This window comes from Psammomys obesus, unplaced genomic scaffold, assembly GCF_907164565.1.
Source record: "Psammomys obesus unplaced genomic scaffold, mPsaObe1.curated_primary_1811, whole genome shotgun sequence".
NCBI lineage: Eukaryota > Metazoa > Chordata > Mammalia > Rodentia > Muridae > Psammomys > Psammomys obesus.
Genome location: NW_026585504.1, coordinates 57563194 through 57585500, shown reverse-complemented (window position 1 = coordinate 57585500; position 22307 = coordinate 57563194).

Sequence of the window (22307 nt, the reverse complement as noted above, 5' to 3'; positions counted from 1 at the left end):
AAGGACACGGGACCTCTCTCAACTTCCTGAAGAATTCTCCAGACTCGAGTGAGAGACAGTACCAGTCTGATCGGCAGAATCCAAAAACAAACAGGGAAGGTCTCAGACAAGCCAATGGCCAGGGGTAGGCGAAAGAACACTTCCAACATAAATCAGGACATCATGACTTCACCAGCAAACCCCAAAATCGATGGATACTCCAATTCATCAGAAGCACAGGAAAATGACCTTAAAGCCATGCTTGCTCAATTATTTGAGGCTTATAAGGAGGAAATGAACAAATCTTTCAAAGAGTTGGCCAGTCAATTGGAGGTAAAGAAAGAAGAAATAGACAAAACCCTTAAAGAAACACAGGCAAACATAGCCAAACAAATAGAGGCACAAGTAGAGAAAAAATTAGTGGCATACAAAAAGGAAATGAACAAAGAAATAGAGTCCATCGTAGAGAGACAGGAATCCAAATTCAAACACATAAAAGAAATGGTGCAAGGCATGAAAACAGAATTAGAATCAATAAAGCAAACACAAAATGAGAAAACTCTTGAGCTGGAGAACTTGGAGAAAAGATCAGGAACCACAAAAGTAAGCATCACCAACAGAATACAAGAGATGGAAGAGAGAATCTCTGGAGCTGAAGACACACTTGCAGAAATAGATACTTCTCTCAAAGAAAAAGTAAAATCAGAAAAATTCCAATCACAAAATATCCAAGAAATCAAGGATGCTATGAAAAGACAAAATCTAAGAATAATAGGAATTGATGAAAAAGAAGACTCCAGGCTCCAAGGTCCAGAAAATATTTTCAAAAAAATCATAGAAGAAAATTTTCCCAACTTAAAGAAAGAGATGTCCATAAATATACAAGAGGCATACAGAACACCAAATAGACTAGACCAGAAAAGAAACACATCACGTCACATCATAGTCAAAACACTAAATCTACAGAACAAAGAAAAGATATTAAAAGCAGCAAGGGAAAAAGGCCAAGTAACATATGAAGGTAGACCTATCAGAATCACACCAGACTTCTCATCAGAAACTATGAAAGCCAGAAGGGCCTGGGCAAGCATCATGGAGACTCTAAGAGATCACAAATGTCAACCGAGACTACTATACCCTGCAAAGCTTTCAATCAACATAGATGGAGAAAACAAAATATTCCATGACAAAACTAAATTTACGCAATATCTATACAGCAAACCAACCCTACAGAAGATACTAGAAGGAAAACTCCAATCCAACGAAAACGAATTCACCCAAGAAAACAGGGCATACAGATAATGTCCCAACAAAAATGAAAAGAAAACAAGCAATGAAACAAGGTAAGATCATCGACTCCATTACAAAAGGAACTAACATGCATTGGTCAATATTATCTATCAATATTAACGGACTCAACTCACCAATAAAAAGACACAGGCTAACAGAATGGTTACGGAAACAGGACCCAACATTCTGTTGCATCCAAGAAACACACCTATGCAACAAAGATAAACACTACCTCAGAGTAAAGGGCTGGAAAAATGTTTTTCAAGCAAATGGTTCCAGAAAACAAGCTGGAGTAGCCATCCTAATATCTAATAAAATAGACTTTCAACCCAAGTTAATCAAAAAAGATAAGGAGGGCCACTATATTCTCATCAAAGGAAAAATCCAACAAGAGGACATCACAATTTTGAATATCTATGCCCCAAATACAAGAGCACCTACATTCGTAAATGAAACAATATTAAAGCTTAAATCATACATTGATCCTAATACCTTAATAGTGGGAGACTTCAACACCCCACTCTCATCAAGGGACAGATCAACCAGACAGACACCAAATAGGGAAATAAAAGCACTCACAGAATCCCTAAATCAAATGGACCTAATAGATGCCTACAGATCTTTTCACCCAAACTCAAAAGAGTACACCTTCTTTTCAGCACCACACGGAACCTTCTCCAAAATAGACCATATAGTTGGTCACAAAGCAAGCCTCAACAGATACAAAAGGATTGAAATAATCCCTTGTATACTATCTGACCACCATGGACTAAAGCTGGACATCAACAACAACAGAAACAACAAAAAGCCGACACGCACATGGAAACTGAACAACTTACTACTCAATGACAGCTGGGTCAAGGAAGAAATAAAGAAAGAAATTAAAGACTTTCTAGAATTCAATGAAAATGAAGGCACAACATACCCAAATTTATGGGACACATTGAAAGCAGTGCTCAGAGGAAAATTTATAGCACTAAGTGCCTACAAGAAGAAATCCGTAACATCACATACAAACAACTTAATGGCCCAACTGAAAAACCTAGAAAAAAAAGAAGCAGATACACCCAAGAGGAGCAGACGGCTGGAAATAATCAAACTAAGGGCAGAAATCAATCAATTAGAAACAAATAAAATTATCCAAAGAATCAATGAAACAAAAAGCTGGTTCTTTGAGAAAATCAACAAGATAGACAAACCCTTAGCCAAACTAACTAAAAAGCAGAGAGAAACCATACAAATCAGCAAAATCAGAAAGGAAAATGGGGACATAACTACAGACACTGAGGAAATCCAAACAATTATTAGGTCATACTACAAAAGCCTATATGGCACAAAATTTGAAAATCTAAATGAAATGGATAACTTTCTTGACAGATTCCATCTACCAAAATTAAGTCAAGATCAGGTAGAAAGACTGAATAGTCCTATATCTCCCAAGGAAATAGAAGCAGTCATTAACAGTCTCCCCTCCAAAAAAAGCCCTGGACCAGATGGCTTCAGCGCAGAATTCTACAAGACCTTCAAAGAAGTACTAACACCAATTCTCCTCAAACTATTCCATAAAATAGAAACAGAAGGAACACTACCAAACTCATTCTATGAAGCCACAGTCACTTTGATACCTAAACCACACAAAGATCCAACAAAAAAAGAGAACTTCAGACCTATCTCTCTTATGAACATTGATGCAAAAATACTCAATAAAATACTTGCAAACCGAATCCAAGAACACATCAAAGATATCATCCACCATGATCAAGTAGGCTTCATCCCAGGAATGCAAGGGTGGTTCAACATACGGAAATCCATCAATGTAATCCACCACATAAACAAAATGAAGGAGAAAAACCACATGATCATCTCCTTAGATGCTGAAAAAGCATTTGACAAAGTCCAACACCCATTTATGTTTAAAGTCTTGGAGAGATCAGGGATACAAGGCACATACCTAAAGATAGTAAAGGCAATATACAGCAAGCCTATAGCCAACATCAAACTCAATGGAGAGAAACTTAAAGCAATCCCACTGAAATCAGGGACAAGACAAGGCTGCCCACTCTCTCCATATCTCTTTAACATTGTACTTGAAGTCCTAGCCAGAGCAATAAGACAACTAAAGGAGATCAAGGGGATACAAATCGGAAAGGAAGAGGTCAAAGTGTCACTATTTGCAGATGATATGATAGTATACATGAGCGAACCCAAAGATTCAACCAGAGAACTTCTTCAGCTGATAAACACCTTCAGCAAAGTGGCAGGATACAAAATCAACTCAAAAAAATCAGAAGCCCTCTTGTATACCAAAGACAAAAAGGCCGAGAAAGAAATTAGGGAAACAACACCCTTCACAATAGCCACTAATAACATAAAGTACCTTGGTGTGACTCTAACCAAGCAAGTGAAAGACCTGTTTGAGAAAAACTTCAAGTCTTTGAAGAAAGAAATTGAAGAAGATCTCAGAAGATGGAAAGATCTCCCGTGCTCATGGATTGGTAGGATTAACATTGTGAAAATGGCCATCCTGCCAAAAGCAATTTACAGATTCAATGCAATTCCCATCAAAATACCAACTCAATTCTTTACAGACCTTGAAAAAAAGATTCTCAGCTTCATATGGAGAAACAAAAAACCCAGAATCTCCAAAACAATTCTGTACAACAACAGATCATCTGGAGGTATCTCCATTCCCGATCTCAAGCTGTACTACAGGGCAACAGTAATAAAAACTGCATGGTATTGGCATAGAAACAGAAAGGAGGATCAATGGAATCGCATAGAAGACCCAGAAATAAACCCACACACCTATGAATTCTCAATATTTGACAAAGAAGCCAAATCCATTCAATGGAAAAAAGACAGCATCTTCAACAAATGGTGCTGGACCAACTGGATGTCTACATGCAGAAAAATGAAAATAGACCCATATTTATCACCCTGCACAAAACTAAAGTCCAAGTGGATCAAGGACCTCAACATAAAACCAGATACTCTACATCAGCTGGAAAAAAAAGTGGGAAACAGCCTAGAACTCATTGGCACAGGAGACAACTTCCTGAACAGAACACCAACAGCACAGGCTCTAAGAGCAACAATCAATAAATGGGACCTCATGAAACTGAAAAGCTTCTGTAAAGCAAAAGACACTGTCATCAAAACAAATAGACAGCCTACAGATTGGGAAAGAATCTTCACCAACCCTTTATCTGACAGAGGGCTAATATCAAGTATATATAAAGAACTAAAGAAGCAGAAAAGCAACAAACCAAGTAATCCACTTAAAAAATGGGGAACAGAGCTAAACAGAGAATTCTCGAAAGAGGAACATCGAATGGCAGAGAAACACTTAAAGAAATGCTCAACCTCATTAGCCATTAGGGAAATGCAAATCAAAACGACCCTGAGATTTCACCTTACACCCATCAGAATGGCCAAGATGAAAAACTCAAGTGATAGCACATGCTGGAGAGGTTGTGGAGAAAAGGGAACCCTCCTCCATTGCTGGTGGGAATGTAAACTGGTTCAACCACTCTGGAAGTCAATCTGGCGCTTTCTCAGACAACTAGGAGTAGTGCTACCTCAAGACCCAGCTATACCACTCCTAGGTATATACCCAAAATTTGCTCAAGTACACAACAAGGACATTTGTTCAACCATGTTCGTAGCAGCTTTATTTGTAATAGCCAGAACTTGGAAACAACCCAGATGTCCATCAACGGAGGAATGGATACAGAAATTGTGGTATTTTTACACAATGGAATACTACTCAGCAATCAAAAAGGAGGAAATCATGAAATTTGCAGGCAAGTGGTGGGATCTAGAAAAGATCATTCTGAGTGAAGTATCCCAGAAGGAGAAAGACAAACTTGGTATATACTCGCTTATATAGACCTACAAGACATGATAAACATAATGAAATCTACACACCTAAAGAAGATAATCAAGAAAGTGGACACAGGCGAAGGTGATTAATCCTCATTTAGAAAGACAAATGGGATGTGCCTTGAACTTATGACAGGAGTCTACCACAAAAGGCATCTGAAAGACTCTACCTAGCAGTGTTTCAAAGCAGACACTAAGACTCATAACCAAACCCTCGGCAGAGTGCAGGGAATCATATGAAAGAAGGGAAGTTAGTATGATATGGAAAGGATAGGAGCTCTACAAGGACCAAATATATCTGGGCACAGGGTCTTTTCTGAGACTGAAACTCAACCAAGGACCATCTATGGATATAACCTAGAACTTCTGCTCGGATGTGGCCTGTGGTAGCTCAGTAACCAAGTAGTTTTCCAAAGTAAGGGGGACACGGACTATTTCTAACAGGATCTCAAGGGCAGGCTGTTTGACACCTCCCCCCCAGGGGAGGAGCAGTCTGTTAGGCCACAGAGGAGGACTTTGCAGCCAGCCCTGAAGATACCTGATAAAACAGGGACAGATGAAAGGGGAGGAGGTCCTCCCCTATCAGGGGACTTGGAAAGGGGCAGGGAGGAGACCAGGGAGGGAGTGTGGGGTTGGGGAGGGAATGAGGGAGCGGGATACAGCTGGGACACGGAGTTAAGAAAATGTAACTAAAAAGAAAAAATAAAATAAAAAAAAAAAAAAAAAAAAAAAGAAAAAATGTGTATAGAATAAAGCTGGGAAGAAAGTTCATTTGGTAAAGTGCTTGCCTTGCAAGCATGAGGACCTGAGTAAACTCCCCTAGAACCCCCACAAAAAGAAAAAAGCTGGGCATGGTGGTGCATACATGCAATCTAATTGCTGGAGGCAGAGAGGAGGAGATCACTGGGCTCACTGGCAAGTCAGCTTGACCTACTTACCTGGTTCCAGGCCAGTGAAAGGCACTGACTTCCCGAAACTGGATAAGGTGATACCCGAAGAAAGACACCCGGTGTCACACTCTGGCTTCCACATACCCAAGCACACACATGCCTGCACACATGTAATGCAGAGACAGAGACAGAGACAGAGACAGGGACAGGGACAGAGGAGAAGAACCTTGAATCAAATTTGTTATTGCCCTCTAAGAGCCATAGGTTCTCCAGCAGAGAACACAACCTGTTTTTTTTTTAATTTTCTTTTTTTTTAATTCTTTTTTTTTAACTTTTATTAATTACACTTTATTCATTTTGTATCCCCCCATAAGCCCCTCCCTCCTCCCCTCCTGGTCCCACCCTTCCCCCCTTTCTGCATGCCCCTCCCCAAGTCCACTGATAGGGGAGGTTTTCCTCTCCTTCTTTCTGATCTTAGTCTATCAGTTCTCATCAGAAGTGGCTGCATTGTCAGGGTTCTAGGTTATCTCCATGGATAGTCCTTGGTTGGAGTATGAGTCTCTGGGAAGTTCCCTGTGTTCAAATTTTCTTGTTCTGTTGCTCTCCTTGTGGAGTTCCTGTCCTCTCCAGCTCTTACTATTTCCCACTTCTTACCTAAAATTCCATTCACTCTGCCTGTCAGTTGGCCATCAGGCTCAGCATCTGCTTTGACAGTCTATACTGCAGAAGCTTTCAGAGGCCCTCTGTGGCAGGTTCTGAGGTTGTTTCCCGTTTTCTTCTTCTGGCTTTCAGAGGCCCTCTGTAGCAGGTTCCGAGGTATTTTTTTCTTATCAGTTACATTTTATTAACTGTTTCCCAGCTGTATCTCTTTTCCTCATTCCCTCCCAATCCTATCCTCCCTCCCTCATCTCCACCCCACAACCTGTTTTAATGACAACATTTCAGGCATCCATAAATGAAAAAGTCTAGAGGACAGAGATGCATGCCTTGGCTAGATCACTCCATCAGCAAGTTTTGCTGGCCAACCAAACTCACACCACCCCTGGCTTCTCCTCTCCAGAGCTCAAGGAGCCTAGGGGGAACTGACAGGCAGAAAAGTTTGGTTTTGCCTCCTGATCTGGGATGTGTGGGGTAGCCTCTGGTACCCAGTAATGCCCAACCTGTCTCACATTCCATTTTGCTTATAATAGCTGGTATGAAAATTTCATTTGATGTTCTGTTTTACTCTTGTGAAATATTAAACATCAATAAATTATTAACCCAATGGAAAATACTGCAAATGTTCCCCTCAGATTTTATCAAGTGACTCTTGAGCAACGGGTCATTTAAGGACTATTTGGGGTCATACCCCTCCCATAGGGGCTTTCTTCATTTTCTCCCATTACTTGACCTTCTATTCTGGGATTTTTTTCTGTAAATAAACATAGAAGCAGTTCTATGTAGGCAATGCTTTACTCGTTTGGAGATGAGTGAGAGCCAGATACAGAACCTGCCTATTGCCAGAGATAAGAGACCTGAGAAAAACTGGGCCCAAACTTTGCAAGAACTCAAACTTTGTAAGATATCACTAAGGTGACCTTTTCTCTTGACCTGCGATCCTGTTGGACTTGGGTTGAGGCCATGGAGACTAACTGATGGCTAGAAATAGATGTCTGAGAAATATCAGAGTCACCGAACTGGGTCGGTTTCCACAAGAAGCTGAGGGTATGCCTGAGAACAGGTCTACTTGGAGGAGGAGCCCAGCTTAGCTGAAGATTGGCTCCAAGGAAGATAACCGTTTGCTACAGATTCTCCCTGGACACAGCTCCTGTTTTTTTTTTTTTTTTTTTAACAAAATCTCAATTATTTGATTTTTTTCCAATAAAGACTCGGGAGGCAGGTGCTGGGGTGTGAAAGCCTGCTAGCTCAGAGAGGCAGAGAAAGCACCCAGATGACCTTCCTTCTCAGCTGACGTCCTAGAAGGAATGCCATTCTCTCACGAAGTCTCAAAAAACCTCCCTCAAACTGAATGTCCCTCTTTAATTCCTCTCTATCTCTCTTTCCATCATTCTGACTTCTCACTCTCCATGTTTTTTCTTTTTCTACTTTTATTATGAGTTACATTTTTATTAACTCTGTATCCCAACTGTACCTGTTCCCTCATTCCCTTCCAATCCCACCCTCCCTCCCTCATCTCCTCCCTGCCCCTTTCCAAGTCCACTGATAGGGAAGGACCTCCTCCCCTTTCATCTGACCCTGTTTTATCAGGTATCTTCAGGACTGGCTGCAAAGTCCTCCTCTGTGGCCTAGCAGGGCTGTTCCTCCCTTGGGGGTTGGGGAGGTCAAAGAGCCTGCCATTGAGTTCCTGTCAGAGTTCCCTTAATAGGGAAACCCATTTGGTTACTAATCTACCACGGGCTACATCTGACCAGAGGTTTTAGGTTATATCCATACATGTCCTTGGTTGGAAAAACAGTCTCATATAAAACCCATGTGCCCAGATATATTTGGTTCTTGTGGAGCTGCTATCCTCTCCACATCATACTAACTCCCCCTTCTTTCATGTGATTCCCTGCACTCTGCCAAAGGTTTGGTTATGAGTCTTAGAATCTGTTTTGATACACTGCTAGGTAGAGTCTTGTATATAGTGTTCTGCCTGCATGTACACCTGAATGCCAGAAGAGGGCACCAGATTTCATTATAGATGGTTGTGAGCCACCATGTGGTTGCTGGGAATTGAACTCAGGACTTCTGGAAGAGCAAGCAGTGCTCTTAACCTCTGAGCCATCTCTCCAGCCCCTCCATGTTTTTTTTTTTTTTTAAATAATCCTATGTTCATTTCCTGTCAGCTGGTTGCTTGCTCTGCCTGCTGACCTATGGTTGACTTTATTTAATCCTGTTTACAATATTGAAGCAGAAAGCTCTTGATTAAAGTTGTGTGTTAAGGCTGAGCCACAACACAGCTAAAAACAGGTATTTCCAGTAAATGACACAATCTCAAGGTTCACAATGTGATCAAATATCTTTCAACAAGCTCCCATTAGAACACTCACACTATCTTGGTTTGGCTGACCACACCCTCCAATCCCAGCCTCCCAGCTATAAATCCAGACAGGAAGAGATTCAGAGCCAAGATGTCCTAGAAAGCCAAGAGGATACCTTTTTGCTAAATTAATTTTTTTATATTAATTACAGTTTATTCACTTTGTATCTCAGCTGTAGCCTCCACTCTCCTCCCCTCCCAAGCCCACCCTCCCTCTCTTATCTCCTCCTATGCTCCTCTCCAAGTCCATGGATAGGGGAGGTCCTCCTCCCCTTCCATTTGACCCTAGCTTATCTGGTCCAAGATGATATCTTTTGGCTTTGTCTGGAATTCCTACACAGCTCAGTACATGAGCACAGTTGGCCAAAGGTATTTGGTCATAGCAACAAAAGTAGCTAATACAGCTGCCAAGGATATTCCTCTTTTGTCTTGTTCCCTCCTATCTGTGGGTTCTTATGAGGAAGGAACCTCAGGCACTGATGAAAGTCATGGTCTTGCCATGCTAAGGGATGTAGAGGCAGAGGCTTATGGGGTTGCACCAGAAGTCAAGAATAGGGTGTGCCAGTAATGAGCCCAGAAAGCACTTGTGAGCCCAGCTACCCTCAAGCCCCTTCCTCACCAATTGTCCCATCCTACTCGCCCAGCCTCACCAGTGCAGGGGGATACTCTCATACAAATCAAACTTGAGACACCTGCATTGTATTCATTAGAAAACTCATTATTTTCTAACTTATTGTGGTAGGAAATTTGATTTCTACTTTTCATAATTGTCAGAATAAAGTTTTAAGTCTGTGGTTCCTCTGACAACCATGGTGCTTTTAAGTGTGACACCCTTGGGCAGTGCAGCCTGAGGAGCTGTCCACAGAGACCCTGCCCAGCCTTCTGTCTCCTGAGGCTTGCGTTGAACCCAGAAGCCTAGTGCCTTTTCTCAGTTTCTGTATGTGTGTGAGTGTATGTAGGTGCAGGCATATGTGTTTTTGTTTCTCTATTTCACCTGCTGATGTGGGTAAACAAATAACAAATACCCTTCATGGTTGTTATATAGAAAGTGTCCCCTGGGGCTGAAGCATGGCAGAGGGCAGACACTAAGATACATCTTTCTAGAAAGTTAGGGAAGATGTATTGTTGTTCCCATCAAGTAAAATCAGCCTGCCTCAGGTTTTAAAATTTTGATTTATTTTGATTTTCTAATGATTAAAATTAGATGAAAACTTTTTTTCAGGTCAATAGCTGCATAGAGGTTCTTTATGAGAATATGGAAAAGTGCACTGGTTAATTTTTTGTCAATTTGACATAAGCTGAGAAGAGGGGTCCTCAGTTGAGAAGTACCTCCATTAGATTGGCCTATAGGCAACCCTGTGAGGCATTTTCTTAATGATTGATGTGGAAGGGCCCAGCTCACTGTGGGTGGTGCCATCACTGGGAAAGTGGCCTTAGAGTGTATAAGAGAACAAACTGGGCAAATCAGGAAGGGCGAGCCGGTAACTAGCCTTCCTCTCTGACCTCTGCTTCAGGACCTGCCGTGGGTTGCATGATGACTTCTCCTCATGATGAACAGTAGACTGTAAAATAAACCCTTTCCTTCCCAAGTTCTTTTGCTCAATGTTTTATCACAGCAGCAGAAGGCAAACGAAGACCAACAGCAGTAAAGAAATGGTTGGCAGAAAGCGCCGTCACAGAAGTTCTTACTGTGCAATCATGAGAACCGAGATTTCTTCTCCATGTTAAAAATCTAAGCTTGGAACTAACTCAGGCCCCGAGGGGCCTTTTGAGTTTGAAGCACCAACCAAGGACAATGCATGGTCTTGACCTAGGTCCTCTATTGTAAATACCCGGTGGGAATCTTAGGCTTCATGTGAACCCAACAATCACAGGAGTGGGGGATATCTCTGACATGGACTTTGTTACCCTCTTTTTGATCACTTTCCCCTGATGCACCTGCTCTACCAGGCCTCAGGGGTGGAAGACGAACTCAATCAATCCTCATACAAATAGATAAGCTGAGGTGTCTGGATAGGTGTCCCCTATTCTGAGGAAATAGGGGGAAGGAGAATGTTTGTGAAACTAGGAGGGGAAGAGGTAGGGACCTGTGACCAAGATGTAAATTGAATCAATTAATTAATAACAAAATCTAGGCTTGGAGACATGCATCTCTGCTCCCAGTGCATGGGAGGCAGAGTGGATCTCTAGGGTTCACTGGCCAGTTAGCCTAACCTGCTTGGTGAACCTCAAAAATATGTGGATAGCACCTGAGGCTGTCTTCTCACACACATGTGCACACTGACTGGGAAACAGTGACTATGTTCTCAGAAGCTTGTCAGCTATGCTCTCTCTGTTCCCTGTACTCAGTTGTTTGTTTATTGAGACAAAAGTCTCCTTATGTAGCCTTATCTGTCCTGTGTAAATCATGGAGTTCTCCTGCCTCTGCCTCCTGACTTCTGGTGTGTGCCATTATGCCCTACATGGATATATTTTGATGAGTTTCCTTCCCTTTTCTCTTTCTTCTTTTATTGTCTACACGGTTTACAGTGGCTGTCTTATAATTTGTTATGTACAGTGTGAATATCAAGATGGCCAGAGAATCAGAAGTGCTGTGATACTGTCTAAAGCCTTAGCTTCTGAGGTGGATAGAGTAGCCAGTGTAGTATGAGCGCCTTGCATTGAGTGGCACTGTGAATCGTTCTCTGCATTTTAAATGCTTGTTGTAGAGGAACAGTTACAAACTCGTGAGGAAATGCTGATAGATGAAGGGATGGATTGCTGCTGCAACACTGATTGTGGCTGATTAGTCTTCAAATAACATACTTCAGGAAAAGAAAGTGTCCTGGTTTAAATGAGAACTCCTGTCCCCCTGCCCCAGGCTGATGTGTTTGAACATGTGTTGATGTTGGGGTCTGTCATTCTCCATTTGCAGGGGCCTGGATTCTGGCTGGGGTTCTGGAGTTCGGCTTCCAGGAGGAGAATGGGGGTTCCGTTTCTCCATGATGGTGATGATCCCTCTGGAATTATATCCCCCAAATAAACTCTTTCTTCTGTAAGTTGCCTTGATCATGTTATTTTATCATAGCCACAGACAAGTAACTAATAGACCAGGAGATGTGGAGATGATTCTCTGTGGCTGTGATAGGGTCAAGAGTCCAGTGACATGGTATTATTGAGCTTGTGACAGTGTGCTGAGAAGAACCCTCTCAAGGGAACAGTCTTTCAGCACCTACCTTCCCATAGCTTCTCTTTCTCTTCTGAGCCTGATTCTGAGAACTCCCATTGAGTTGGTGAGCCAGCCAAAACATTCCAAGTAAGTTTATTTCTTCTTAAGTGAGCTGAAATAATTTCCTCCAAGAGTATAGATTACAGTTGTCTAATACAATATAACACATGTCTGTGTGCTTGAATTCCATTCATCACATCTGTGATGGTTAATACCGAATGTCCACCTGACAGGATGTTGAATCACTCTGGAGACAAATCTGTGGGCATCTCTATGAGGGATTGTCTAGATTAGGTTAATTTAAGACAGGAAGACTTACCTTAAATGTGAGTGGTGCCATGCCATGGGCTAGAGTCCCAGACAGCATAAAAAAGAGGAAGTGAGCTGAGCACCAAATTCATCTGTTTTGGTTCTTGGCTGTGGAAACAATGTGGTCAGCAGCCCCATGCTCCTGCTGCCACGCCTGCCATACAGTGAGCACTAATTCTTTTTTTTTTATTTTTTATTAATTACACTTTATTCATTTTGTATCCCCCCATAAGCCCCTCCCTCCTTCCCTGCTGATCCCACCCTCCCTCCCCTTTCTGCATGCATGCCACTCCCCAAGTCCACTGATAGGGGAGGTTCTCCTCTCCTTTCTGATCTTAGTCTATCAGTTCTCATCAAAAGTGGCTGCATTGTCCTCTACTGTGGCCTGGTAAGGCTGCTCCCCCCTCAGGGGGAAGTGATCAACGAGCAGGCCAATCAGATTATGTCAGAGGCAGTCCCTCTTCCCATTACTATGTAACCCACTTGGACACTGAACTGCCATGGGCTACACCTGTGCAGGGGTTCCAGGTCATCTCCACAAATAGTCCTTGGTTGGAGTATGAGTCTCTGGGAAGTTCCCTGTGTTCAAATTATCTTGTTCTGTTGCTCTGCTTGTGGAGTTCTGTCCCCTCCAGCTCTTACTATTTCCCACTTCTTACATAGAATTCCATTCACTCTGCCCATCAGTTGGCCATCAGGCTCAGCATCTGCTTTGACAGTCTATACTGCAGAAGCTTTCAGAGGCCCTCTGTGGCAGGTTTCAAGGTTGTTTCCTGTTTTCTTCTGGCTTTCAGAGGCCCTCTGTAGCAGGTTCCGAGGTTGTTTCCTATTTTCTTTTTCTTCTGATGTCCATCCTCTTTGCCTTTCAGGATGGGGATTGAACATTTTAGTTAGGGTCCTCTTTTTTGCTTAGTTTGTTTAGATGTACAGATTTTAGTGGGTTTATTCTATATTGTATGTTTATATGAGTGAGTATATACCATGCGTGTCTTTTTGCTTCTGGGACAACTCACTCAGGATGATCCTTTCCAGGTCCCACCATTTACCTGCAAATTTCATGATTTCCTTATTTTTCATTGCTGAGTAATACTCCATTGTATAGATGTACCACAGTTTCTGCATCCATTCTTCAGTTGAGGGGCATCTGGGTTGTTTCCAGCTTCTGGCTATTACAAATAAAGCTGCTACAAACATGGTTGAGCAAATGTCCTTTTTGTGTACTTGCGCCTTTTTTGGGTATATGCCTAGGAGTGGTATGGCTGGATCTTGAGGAAGCACTATTCCTAGTTGTCTGAGAAAGCGCCAGATTGATTTCCAGAGTGGTTGTACCAGTTTACATTCCCACCAGCAGTGGAGAAGGGTTCCCCTTTCTCCACAACCTCTCCAGCATGTGTTGTCCCTTGAGTTTTTCATCTTGGCCATTCTGATGGGTGTAAGGTGAAATCTCAGGGTTGTTTTGATTTGCATTTCCCTAATGGCTAATGAGGTTGAGCATTTCTTTAAGTGCTTCTCTGCCATTCGATATTCCTCTACAGAGAATTCTCTCTTTAGCTCTGTTCCCCATTTTTTAAGTGGATTACTTGGTTTGTTGCTTTTCAGCTTGTTTAGTTCTTTATATATATTCGATATGAGTCCTCTGTCAGATAAAGGGTTAGTGAAGATTCTTTCCCAATCTGTAGGCAGTCGCTTTGTTTTGATGACGGTGTCCTTTGCTTTACAGAAGCTTTTCAATTTCATGAGGTCCCATTTATTGATTGTTGCTCTTAGAGAGCACTAATTCTTAAACCAAACTGTGATGAAAGAGAATTTTGTTTCAGCTAGTGTACACCCAGACCCCAGGGTTTACAGAGGATGACAGTGAGAGAATCCTGTTTGTATGGAAGTTACTTGGAAGACTGATAGATTGCCCCAAAGGATGGATGATTTTGAACAACACTTCACTTAATTATCAGAGTCCTGCTTGGTACAAAGTGAATGGACCATACCATGCAACATGGGGCAGGAGACCAAAGCACGAGGTACTTATCTCAATGACTTTCTCACATCCCTTTCCTGTTAGTCTTAGCTATTTGTCTTGTTTCTGAAACAAAATAGCTGGCAAGAGCAAGTTAAAGGAGGAAGGGTTTATTTTGGCTCATACGGTTCCAGGAGATAGAGTCACTCATCTTGGAGAAGGCACGGCCGCAGGAGCACGAGGAAGTTGGTGCCACTGTGTCCATGTTCAGGGAACAGAGAATGATGATCCCATGCTCAGTTTGGTTTTTCCCTTTCATTTAGTCCGGGACTCCAGCCCATAAAATGTTATCACCCACATTTACGATAGGTCTGCCCACTTTAAGTAACCTAATCGTGAAACTCCCTCAGAGTCCTTCCCAGTGATTCTTCACTAAGGTGATCCTACATCCTGTTAAGTAGACAGTACGGATTAACCCTCATGCTGCCTGGTTCAAATCCATGTTGGGAGATTACAAACTGCTAACTGAGCGTGTGGCTATGAATGTGGATTAGGGCTAACTTGTTGTAGGAGTTGTACATTCAAGCATGCAAAGAAATGTTAGGATAAACTGCATTTTATTTGTCACAGTTGTTTTGCTTTTGTGTTTGTATCTTCTGGCACAGTTTGTGGGTAGAAGTCATAGGGTAACTTGCAGGACTCTGTTCTTTCCTAACATGTGGGTCACGGGTGTCAAACTGACGTCATCAGGCTTGGCAGCTAGACTTTCACTCACTTAAGCCACCTTGCTGGTTTTGGTATGGTTTTCATGCTCAGTGAAAACCAAGTGAAAAATTAAAAGAATCCATCACTTGTAAGCAAATAATGGAAAAGAAGGTTTTTTTTTTTTTTTTTTTTTCCCGTAAAACAAGTCCTAGTAGGACCAATGAATTTCTGTCCTTTATGGTGTCACATGAATTTTCGTGACTTAACTGTGGTGTGTATTGTGTGAAGACTCTTTTTATAGGTTGTGTATACGTGTGAATCATTATATGTGTGTAGGTGCATATACACGTGTATACAGACACGTGGGTGCTGCAGGACAACCTTGGGTGTCATCCTCAGGAATACTGCTCATCTTATTTGAGACTAGATCTTTCATTGGCTTGGAGCTTGCCAATTAGACTGGGTGGGCATTAAGCCCCTGGAATCCTCCAGCCTCACCACTGCTGAGATTACAAGTGTGCACCACCATGACCTGGCTTTTGACATGGTGGGTTCTGGGGATCAAACACACAAACAAACAAACAAACAAACAAATTGATCCTTGTTTTAGTAAAGGAGGCATTTTACTGAACCACCTCCCCAAGCCCCAGTCGGAGAATTTTTGACTCGAGCCCTTACTCTTTACACCTGGGACAGCACATTGCAGATCAGTTGACTCCTCCTTGGAGAGGGACTCAGGTGCTGCACAACTACCCCCAGATTCGCCCTCCCAGTCCACACCCCTCGAGGAAGTTCTCTTCCAAGGTTCCCAGGAGGCTTTCATTCCATGGCAGTGCCATCTTGTTATTCAAGATCAATGAGGTGCCAACCAGAGGGCAGGTGGGGACGGTGTGTGTGTGTGCGTGTGTGCGAGCGCGAGCATGCACCTAATAATTTACCATATGAGAGTAGAAGCAGTATATACCACCTTTACCCACATTCTGCTGGCAAAATACAGAACTCTACCCAAAAGCAAGGAAGGCTGGGAAATGTAGTCTCTGTCCGACCTCTCAGCCACAACTCGACATTGTAGGTGGGAGCACGGACTCTGACCATCTCTCCAATCTATTTGATACTGCACCTCTTCTTCAAAATCAGCTTTTAATTAAAAAGCTTTTATTGTCTGTGTTTATGATGTATTTGGATGTATGTATGTGTTCGTGTGTGCAAACATTCATATATATATGTGTGTGGACATGCACATGATGCCATGGTGTATAGAAGTCAGAGGACAATTTCAGATGTCATTTCTTACTTTTTATATTTTTTGAAACAGTCTCTTTGCTGTTTGCTGCTGCACAGCAGCTTAGCTGTCCCATGAGCTTTTGGGATTTTCTTGTCTTTTCTCCCATCTCTTGGAAGGAGCCCTGGAATTACAGATATGTGCTACCAAACGCTACTTTACATGGGTTATGGGGGTTCAAACTCAGGTTCTCACATTTGAGAAGCAAATGTTTTTTTAAATTCACCTCCCCAGCCCGAGCACACACTTTTCGTTCATCCTAAAGTGGATGAAGAAGCCATTTGATCCCAGGTCAATCATGTCTGATATAATTTCTTTTTAGTTATCACTTTCACCATATTTAAAGTTTAAAAAGAAAAATTGGAAAGTGGATGGCCTGAAGAGAACTCAAACAACTATTGTTTGATGATGGAGGAAGCATCTTTTCTGTCCTGCTCTTTTTGACAGTCTGCTGAGTAGCTGCCATTCACCCTGTGGGAGGGATGCTTGCCCTCAAATCCACAAAGCTGACCATATCTGAAGGGGTGGACTATAAAAAGCTTGTGCTTTTTATAGATTTTCAATCAAGTGCCAGCCCAGCTGTGGCCTTATTGGCTCTGTAGATCCTGGAGCAAGCCTGGCTTTCGCTTGCAAGCATCTTGAGGGGGGTGGCTTCCCGCTCTACTTTCCAGGGAAAGAGGCTGATCTGAACCCCATCCATTTTCCAGTGCTGATAGATTCCCCGATTCACTCCCTTGGGCCAGACATGCATCTCCTGAGAGGCAGTAAAAATGTCAATAAGCTCTCTCTTTTTACTCTTCTTTTTCCACGCTGGAGACAGGCTTCCATTAAATCTTTAACCACTTTTTTTTTCTTTTTTTATTATATCAAAATTACAGCTGCTAGAAAGGGGCAGGCTTTCAGCTCTTATCACTGTGCCCTCTGCAGAGTGCCCTGGGCTTAGGTTTTCAGCAACTTCTTATGTTCAGTTTCTAGTCAAAAGTAAGGGCAGGTCCTCAGCGAGACTTAGAGCCAAGCAAAACCTGTTCACTGTGTGAGGGGGGATCGCAGACACCCCAGGAAGTGGAGGAGAGGGGTGACAGTGAAGTATCCATCACAGCTGTCCCTGATGTGAGGAAAGCTGACATCAACTTCAGTGTGAGTAATAGCAGAGAGAAGGCAGGCAGCAATTAGAAGAAGCTGAAATCAAGTTTAAATAGAAGATAACCCAATTAAAATTTTTATCGTTATCAGGACAGAGCAAATAGATTCATTTATACATAGGCATTGAACATTGTTATTAGCTAGCACTTATTTTCATTTTAGAGGCAGGTTCTCATGAAACTCAGGCTGGACTCAAGCTCATGTGCTCAAGGATGACCTTGAACTTCTGATCCTTCTGTCTCCACCCTGATTACATGCATGTTGCAATATACCTGGTTTATGCAATGTTGGGGCTTGAAATTTGTTGGTTTTGTGGTATTTAGGGAAGTACTCTACCAGCTGAGCTATCCTTACATTTATCTGTTGCTTACTGCAAAATAGTCTCTGTGTTAGTTGACTTACATATTACCTCATCTAACATACCTAGCAAGCCCATGAGCAAAGTACTAGGACTCTCCCCACATTTCTCAGATTTGAGAAGGATAAAAGGCTTCCCGAAGTCACTCAGTAAGATTCAAATCCCCAAATCTGTCTCCGGGGCTAGTTTTTTTTTAAAAAAAGATTTTTATAAATTATTACTTATGCAGTATTCTGCCTGCATGTATGCCTGCATGCCAGAAGAGGGCACCAGATCTCATTATAGATGGTTGTAAGTTCCCATGTAGTTGCTGGGAATTGAACTCAGGACCTTTGAACGAACTGGCAGTGCTCTTAACCTCTGAACCATCTCCCCAGCACCCCTCCCCCATTTAAAATAATTCATTAATTTTTATTTTCTGTTCATTGGTGTTTTGCCTGCATGTATGTCTGTGTGAGGATGTCAGATTCCCTGGAACTGAAGTTGCAGACAGTTGTAAACTGCCATGTGGTTGCTGGGATTTAAATCCAGGACCTCTGGAAGAGCAGCCAGTTCCTTTAACCGCTAAGCAATTTTTCCTGTAGGGCTTGTCTCCTTAGTCATTGTCCTGTGCTAGATACTATCAAGAGCTCTCTTAGTGTCATCGCTCATAGAAAGTTCCATTTCAAAAGAACCACAGCAACCCTGCAAAGCAGGGTTCCTCCTCATTCACAGTGCACCTGAGGTCTTGTGACCTGACACTAACTCATCCTGCTACTGAGAGCAAGATGAGGGACCATGCTTCCATGGTTCTTCAGACTTCAGCTTCCAGCCAACTCTTGGTTCTGTCTATTTAGAAAATATGAAATCTCTGGTCCCAACCCAGATAAATCTACTAAAAAAGTTGGGTTTATTTTCAAACTTTTTTTCTTTTACCCATAATCTTATTCTCCCCCTCCCCCACTGTGTGACTCACTTCAGGGATAACATTATAGAGGCCATACAGAAGTTCACAGCCACAGTGGGCCATCAGGAGACACTGTGAAAGGCCCAGGGAGACCTGACAGTCACAGCAGAGAGTATTTTACAAAGCTGTCTTTTAAATAACACCAAGCTTTTGGGGTGCCTGTTGCCTGATGAAATGCTCAAACCATGATCACATGGTAAGTAAAGTGTGATACTTGCACTGAAGCCTCTGTGTCTGGGAACAGAGGGCTAGCCTGTGTGAAATCATTTTGACTTCCAGAGGCCAGTCTGGTGGCAGGCAGGGCACGGCTTCTTGAGACAGCTACAGGGCCAGTGTCGTTCCTGGCTGCATTTGAAACAGGTCTCTAGGGGAGTTGAGTTAGGCTGGATCCAACTTAGGATGGACCCATGGGGGATAGGGCATCACAGACCTCTTGTTTTCTTTGCGGAAATGCTGATAGTCCCAGAGCAGCTGTCAAGATCTGGCCCCGAAGCCTAGTTTTCTGCTATAGCTGAATCAGGAAGGATTCTCTCAGGCTTTAAAGAAACTGTTTTTACCAACTCGTGTATGGAGGTTCAAGGACTATTCTTAGCTCTGATGGCAGTGAGACTCTGTCTATCTCAAGTAGATCTGAATAGACAAATTTGTTTTTAGTTACTTTTTGGCTGCCAGTCATGTGACTGCCATTAGTCAAGATGGCGGTGAAGCTATGGCTCCACTCTTTTTATGCCAAAATCAACATGGTGGCTAGCTACATGCTGTTAGAGGGCTTGGTGGGCGATTTAAAAACACAACCATCAAGTGCCACTTCTGCTCCCTGACAAGCTGAAGCCTTAAAAATCATAAACATAGTCCATAGAGTGCACAACAGTTTCCTGTATGATTTACTTTACAAAAAATCCACAGGTTATAAAAGTCTAAGGCCATATTAATAGATTAATATCATTACCATATTCAGCAAACAAGACTAAACATATTTCTAAAGCAGTGATTTTAACCTTGTTGAGAGTGAGGGTAGCATGGTGACCAAGTTCTAACATTGTAAATAATAGAATGTCTCTAGAGTTAATATATTTTTAGAGTCAACAATGCAGTGGAATAATACAAAACAATTTAAAAATTACACTTGATTTTGTAATATACCAAATCCATTGGCCAGAAAACTTAAAGGTGAACCCAGAGCACAGGTAACTGTTGGCAGAAGAAACAACACTCAGTTTTGCATCCAAGAACTAGCAAAGGCATAAGTGGTTAGACATATAGTTTAAATCTGAAAAAAAAACCATACCAATTTAAAACGAGGCCTGTTGATTTGTTAGTATAAAAAGGAGATGATACAATCAACAGTTTATTATGATTAAGATGTTTTATAAATGTTACTTCATACCACGTGGTCCTCTTAAGATGGTGGTATTACATGGCAGAGTTTTAAAAACCTCCGTGTTGGCTTATCTTTAAGTGAGTTGCATTTAAGTTACACACATATACACATGGAATTGAATTGGCATTCTAAACATATAGGCACATATACATATATATGTCCTAAGCAGGAGTTGAACTTAGATTTTAAAAATCATACCCAATAAGCAAAGTATAAATCCTTACATTAGAGTTCATAGTTTAATCTTAATATATATTATATTATTTTGAGATCTGAGTGCAAAGAAATCATAGATAAAAGACTTTTTAAGAGTTGGAAAGAAAGCAAAACTTGTGTGTACATATATGTATATGTGTATATGTATGTGTGTGGGGAGTTGTGCAAAGCTATAAATCAATCTCAAGTGTCGTTCCCTGTCACCATCTACCTTTTCTTCCCCTGCCCCATTTGTGGTTTTTTTTATCTAATTTTTATTTATTACAGTTTATTCACTTTGTATCCCAGCTGTAGCCCCACCTTCATTCCTTCCCAATCCTGCTCTCCCTCATCTCTCCCATGCTCCTTCCCGAGTCCTCCTCCCTTTCCATCTGACCCTAGCCTATCAGATCTTATTAGGACTGTCTTTCATAGTCTTCCTCTGTAGACTGGTAAGGCTGCTCCCCGCTTAGGGAGAGGTGATCAAAGAGCCAGCCACTGAGTTCATGTCAGAGACAGCCCCTGTTCCCATTACTAGGGAACCCACTTGGACACTGAGCTGCCATGGGCTACATCTGTGCAGGGGTTCTAGGTTATTTTTTCCATGCATGGTTGTTGGTTTGAGTAGCAGTCTCAGAATTGGTTTTTTTTTTTTCTTTTATTTTCAGAATTGTTTTTGAGGCTAGGTTTCTCCCTGTGACCAAGAGCTTGCTAATTAAGCTAGGCTGTCTGGTTTGCAAGCTCCAGGAATTGCCGTGTCTCTGTTTCTCCAGCTCTGGAGTTTTAAGCACATATCATTCTGGAGTCGTTTAAGTGCAGATAATTGAATTTAGGTTCACATGTTTGAGTGGCAAGCAAGTACTTTACCTACTGATTTATCTTCCCAGTGTTGGACTTCACACCCAGACAAGCAGCTGAAACGCTTTTTTAACCAATGTGGATCTGGACTCCAGGTTCTCCCAGCTTCTCTTGGTCCCTACCTGATGTAGGATCAGACTCTGACCTCTACCCTGAGCTCCCCAGCACAGATACAGGAGCTTCCCTCCTCCTTCACTATGTAATCCAGACATTTGGTTTCTCTTGCTCTCTTTTCTCCGTCTCTTCTCTTCCTTCTTTCTGCATTTCCTCTCTCTTCTTCTCAGCTCTCTCCCTCTACATGGGCCTTTCTTTCTGCCCCCGTCTCTTTGCCCTGCCCCCTGCATGGCAGCTGAGAGTTGCTCCAAACAAATCTGATTTATATACTTTAACGTGTCTTGCACTAGGTCATTTTACACATTTCAATAAGGCTTATCACTTTATATTATTTTAATTTAGAAGTCCTGGTCCAATTAAATCTTGCTTTTACAAATATATATGTAAAGACACACACACACACACACACACACACACACATAATTTTTTTTCCTGGGCATTCTATCCTGCCCAAGATAGTTCCAGCCTGTGCCTGTTCTGAAATAATCATTAATACTGTCTCCTGGCACCCTCCAAAGTCCCAGGCTTTATGCTAAACATAAACATATGCTATATTTATATATACTTTCCATATATATATTTGTGAAGAAGGGTAGTGCTTTCTCTAATATTATTTGCAAGGTGATATTAGCAGATTAATTTTTAATGATGAACAGGATACAAAGGGAGCCTGGTTAGTTGAGTAGCTCTTTTATTGAAGCTTGAAAGATATTTTTTTTTACTCTGTCTACTTAAAATATTCATACCATTGATGGGAGAAAATAATGTATTTTTTTTTCCTTGAGAGTTGA